The sequence below is a fragment of the Saccopteryx bilineata genome, chromosome 8 (genome assembly GCF_036850765.1).
Source record: "Saccopteryx bilineata isolate mSacBil1 chromosome 8, mSacBil1_pri_phased_curated, whole genome shotgun sequence".
In the NCBI taxonomy this organism is placed as follows: Eukaryota; Metazoa; Chordata; class Mammalia; order Chiroptera; family Emballonuridae; genus Saccopteryx; species Saccopteryx bilineata.
This window is the reverse complement of record NC_089497.1, coordinates 35,393,699-35,399,698: the sequence shown is the minus strand read 5'-3', so window position 1 is coordinate 35,399,698 and position 6,000 is coordinate 35,393,699.

Genomic DNA, 6,000 nt, shown 5'->3' with positions numbered 1-6,000 from the left:
AAACTATTTAACAGAATGCAAAGTAAGAATTTGTTTAAAGAGTGAACATCTTGCTTATACTTGCATTTCAGCATTAGAAATTTATGTAAAGTATAAAAAAGTAGAAGTCCAGGAAATCAACCAAACAAACTTTGAAAGTTTCTTCTGACTTTAACAGTATGAATACGTGTGTGTGTGTGTGTGTGTGTGTGTGTGTGTGTGTGAATATACTCCTTTTGTTTCCCTGTGTATAAATTATTCCTGGCTATAACCAGTTGGCCAAGTAGATAGAGCATCACCCTGGTCTAGTGACATACCAGATTTCGATTCCTGTGGCACACAGGAGAAGTGACCATCTGCTTCTCTATCCCTCCCTCTCCCACTTGTCTCCCTCTTTCCATCTTGCATCCAGTGGCTCACTGATTCTGAGCATCAGCCTCAGGCACTTATGACAGTTTGATTGATTCAAGCATCGGCCCCAGATGGAAGCTGCCAGGTGGATCTCAGTCAGGGCATATGTGAGAGGCTGTCTCCCTATCTCCCCTCCTCTCACTTAGAAAAGGAAAAATTCCTATCTCAAAGGCATGCTGTGAGCAATACATTTTTTAAATATAAGTAAAAATCTCGAACAATACTTGGCATAGCATACATTAAATAAAAGTTACCAGTTGTAAAGCCAGGAGGCAGGGCCAGGGGCACCATCAGAGCAGCCGCCCGGCCCATGCAGGTTCGCATTGGATTCGGACAGTCGGTAAAGAAACAACGGAGCCACAAACTGGTGGGCCATAGTCTTTAATCCTAGCTTGCACCCAGCGGGCAAGTAAAAACACACACTGGGCTCCAAAACCCAATCACATTCAGTGCTCACAAAGCCACTGACTTATCCGAGTTTCCTAGAATCAAAGGTTTCTAGCTCACCAGACTTATTCTCCTCAGTTCCCCATCTCCTTCCTTATCCCAGATACAAACTGTATACAAACTGGCATCTCACTCAGCACTCCGCCATCTTGGCTGCTTCTCCTGGCCTCCTCCACGTGGCCTTTCTCTGCTCTCTGCTGTGATCTCTCATGCTAATCGTCCCAGGAACCAAGAGCACAAACTCTGTTCTGCCCCCATTTTATATTGTAGCTTCACAACCTCTAATCCAATATACAAAATAGGGAAGTCTCTAGTAGAGTCACTTCTCTGAGGCATGATTGGATTGTGCCACCCCACATCAAAAAGGGTAGGAAAGGCTTAATCCCCAAACCAAGCCCCAGGCTACAAGGATACTCAACACACATCAATATCATCTGGGCGACGGCCTCCATCTTTAACAAAGTGAGCATAATACATCTTATCTGCCCAACACCAGTATTCAGTTCATTTTTCAAATTAGGACTTACAATTTACTTCTTGAAAAATTATGTAGCAAAGTAAATGACCAGGTTAGCAGAATGTAACCTTGGTAGGCATCAGACCCAAACCTGAATAAGATTCTGGCTGCCTTGCTGTTCCGATGATGGCTCAAGGAATTTCCAATTGAATTGGCAAAAGTCTGCTTTACCCAAGATTATTTTTAAGGCAAAGGCTGCATGAAGCATGTCCATGCTGTGGTCTTAAAAGGACTTGGTCCAAACATAGTCTTTTGGGGGGGAGTTGTCTCAAAAGTTGGTCTGGATAAACTGCTCAAAACCAAGGTGGTGAGAGGACGTTTATTAAAGACAAGCTGGAAGAGGCATTGCCTGAATTAGGGAACTAGTCCTTATCTCATAGCGAGGGGGTGGGCCAAGGCTAAATTTAAATATCTTTCATGTCTAAAGGTCAGAGATAAATAATAAATGCCTGCCATGCTCAAAGAAGTCTAAATTCAGACTCCATTTTTGCTAGTCAAGATCACCTCTCCTGCCCTTGACAACTCCTTTCTCTCTCATCTTTTCATTTTTTTTAAAATTATTTTATTTTATCTTTTTACCCTCAAGAACCCAGCAGCAGCTTAATTAGTGGAGTGGAGTAGGAAAAGAGAGAGGCAGGAAGACAAAGTCAGCCACACCCTTCTTGTGCCACTGAAGCCTTTCCAAAGGCTAACTAACATGGATCAGAGCTGGGAGATTTTCATCATAAACAGAATGACATTTAATGACTGGATTGGTATTTTCACAAGTACAGTGATTAGAGAACTTTCTCTCTACTGACCTTTCCAGCAAAGCTTGAAAAGGCTGTCTGTATCCGCCAGCTCATTCTCTTTTGAATCTCCTATCTGTCAGGCTGTCACCCACCTCACTCTACACAGTTGGTCTCACTGAGATCACACATGACCTCCAGACACTCACAAATTCAGTGGTCTTATCCCAGTTCTTGTTTTATTTGATCGAAAGCCAGAATATGAGACACCACCTTTATATTCTTCACATGGAGGAAGTGGAGATGTTTTTTAAGAAATTTGTAATTGTTGCTAGGTGTTACTTTATCTAAATTTTGTAGCAATTCACATTTCTACCAAAAATACGTGAGTACCTATTTCTTTGTACATTTCCAGCATCGGTTGTAATTGCTTCTGTTGTTTTTAATCTGATCTCCTTTTTTTTTTAAATTAATGTTTTTGATGACTGCTTTATCGTTTATTGTGTAGATATTTCCTATGTTCTTAGTGTACTGGCTATTAAGAATACGTTGGCATGCAAGATGAAAATAGCGACAGCCTTGCTTAACTCAAGGAGGTCAGGTAGTTAGTTTATTATTAACAACTAACAGATTTATTTATTCTCACAAATGTTATAAGAGGAAAAATACATGGTGCTAAAGAATATTGTCTGCTAAGGTTTCCCAGAGGAATAAGCCAGGTGAAGTAGAGGTGGGCTGGACAGACCCTTCCAGGCAGAGGAGGCAAATCAAGTGCAAAGGCCCAGAACAAGACAACATGGCTAGTTCATCGCATGAGAAATAAAGGTGAGCCCTGTGGTAAGCAACAGGTTGCCTTTGAAGCCACAATTAGGAAAAATAACAATAAGAAAGCACTTAGAAGAGTTTATAGATGACTTCTCATTAATCTTACCAATATCTGTTCTGTTAGATAAAGTTTACAGTTCAGTCATACCATAGATAGAATCAGGTACCAGCTATTTATGGTAATCTCTCTTCCTGTAAAATGAAAGTCCAATCCAAATGATATGCTAGTAACAAGGGACATCTACTAAAATTTCTTTCGCTTTGGTTTTACAGATGTCATGCTGAAGTATGATTACAGTAATCATATCGTGACATTCTTAGGTTTGGCATAAACTCTTTTGCCAAGTTGGTGGAAACTTTTACGTATGCACTTTTTACATCTGGTCTGGCGGTGCCTTGTGAGAGTTTTAGTTCCCAGAATGTCTGGAGACTGGCTAGCTGTTCAGAAGACTTACGCTGGCAATTTTCAGAAACTCAGGGTATGGGCCTTAATTTTTTAGGTGTAAAAATTTGACTATGTTATGATAAGGGACCAAAACTCACATTTACATATAGTCATGATCCTTTGTATTTGTGTTTAATTATGAATATTCATAATTATTAAAAAATTTTATAACAGAAAGAAATAACATTGCTAAATGTCCAAATAGAAGAGTATAACAGTGCTTTTCATGATATGAGCCCTAATCTATAATGGGTAATGGAAATAATTTACTGGGCTGCAAGGACATATTCATATCAATTACCCCAATTTATTAATGAGAGAATTAAAGCCCAATGAGACTAAATAACAGTCTAAAGCAGGAGTCCCCAAACTATGGGCCCGTGGCTGCATGTGGCCCCCTGAGGCCATTTATCCGGCCCACGCAGCACTTCCGGAAGGTGCATCTCTTTCATTGGTGGTCAGTGAGAGGAGCACAGGATGTGGATCCTATGCTCCTGGAGTACTGTAAGTGGCGGCACTGCAAAGCACAGTGTTGCTCACGTACAGTACTACTTCCGGTGACGCGAGACACACGTCACGGCTCAGGAAGCGTGTCATATCACTGTTACAGCTAGCAGTGACAGATATGGAACCGGACATTGGTCATCTCATTAACCAAAAGCAGGCCCATAGTTCCCATTGAAATACTGGTCAGTTTGTTGATTTAAATTTACTTGTTCTTTATTTTAAATATTGTATTTGTTCCCGTTTTGTTTTTTTTTACTTTAAAATAAGATATGTGCAGTGTACATAGGGATTTGTTCATAGCTTTTTTTATAGTCTGGCCCTCCAATGGTCTGAGGGACAGTGAACTGGCCCCTTGTGTAAAAAGTTTGGGGACCCCTAGTCTAAAGCCACGGGACACTGAGCTTCCTGACTCAAAAGTCTCATGTTCTTTTACTAGCGTGAGATGCCTCTAGAAACTGACGTTATTTGTCTGGTGATGTAATGTGAGTCATACTTAAGGAAAACTGGGGACCAAGTGCATACGAAGGTGGTGTGGAGTGGATGAGAGATGTTGGCCCTCATTGGAAGGAGTGGGAAGAGTTGTCATCATTCTGATTTTTTAATATTTCCTAAGAGTTTAGTTTTTCTATTTGGATTATAATAAACATCTAATCACAGGAATCACAGAGCCAGTGTGGGCTAGTTAGTTTGAATTTTCCAACTACTGGCTTTGAAAAAACTGACACTTTTCAGAATATAAACCAAGTCTTTCATCTCATGGAAAGCTAGAAAATAAGAGTCACGGGTTTACCGTACGTTTCTCATCTTCTTTCTCTTTCTAACAAAATATTTCAGGTATAAAAGGAAGTGTACAAGTGATATTAAAAGTTATATCAATTTTTGCTAATGAGTAGGTACAAAAAACACTTAAATTACTGATATCCTCTTCATAGAATCGGCATCCTAATCAAACAATAAAATGTTGCAGCTGCTTTTGAAAGAATGGCAAAAGGAAAATACTTTATTAGGATGATTTTCTCCAATTAAACTTATGTGAGTAAGAAATTTTGATTCATCTCCACAATCTGATAACTTTGGAAACTTCAGCATCTTTTAGCTTAATGGATATGTTGATTATCTTACTATAAAAATTATGGTTTTCTTAATATGTCCTAGTTACCGATAAATAATATACATAATTTCCCATAGTGGAACTTAAATGAGCAGGAGCATTAAAGTCAGATATAATATATGCCAATATACTATTTTGTTTCAAATTTTTTTTATTTTTTCAATTAAAGTTGGCATTCAATATTATATTAGTTTCAGATGTACAACATAGTAGTTAGAAACTGAGATAACTTATGAAGTGATTCCCCAAATAAGTCTTACACACTTCTGATACCATATATGGTTATCATAATATTATTGATTATGTCCCCTAAGCTGTATCTTACATTTTTATGATTCTTTTGTAACTGGCAATTTGTACTTCTAATCCCTTTATCTTTTAAATTCAGCTCCTAATACTCCCTCCTGTCTGGCAACCATCAATTTGCTCTCTTTTTTATGAGTTCGTTTCTATTTTGTTGGTTTGTTTTGTTTTATAGATTTCACACATAAGTGAAATCATATGGTGTTTGTCTTTCTCTGTCTGAATTATTTCACTTAGCATAATACCCTCTGGGTCCATTTGTCATAAATGATAAGATTTAATACTTTTTATGGCTCAGTTTTATTCCATTATTTATCTGTAGTAGTTATTTATCCATTTGTTTTTTTATTGGAGCATTTAATACATTTACATTTTTAGTAATTATTCATAGGCATGTAGTTATTGCAATTTTATTGTTTTCTACTGTTTTTTGTTCTCTGTTTCTTTTTCTTTTTCTTTCTTGCTATTCTCTTGTATGTTGATGGCTTTCTGTGGAGTTATGTTTGAATTCTTGCCTTTCTGTTACTTGTATATGTCCTATAAATTTTTGGTTAGCTGTTACCATGTACTTCATATATACAAGGCTATATATATAGCAGTCTACTTTAAGTGGATGGTCACTTAAGTTTAAACACAGTCTAAAATCTCTACCATTTACTCACTCCTTCCATGTTTATGTTTTATTATTATTTTTTTACTTTTGTGTGTGTTCTTTTTATAATTTACT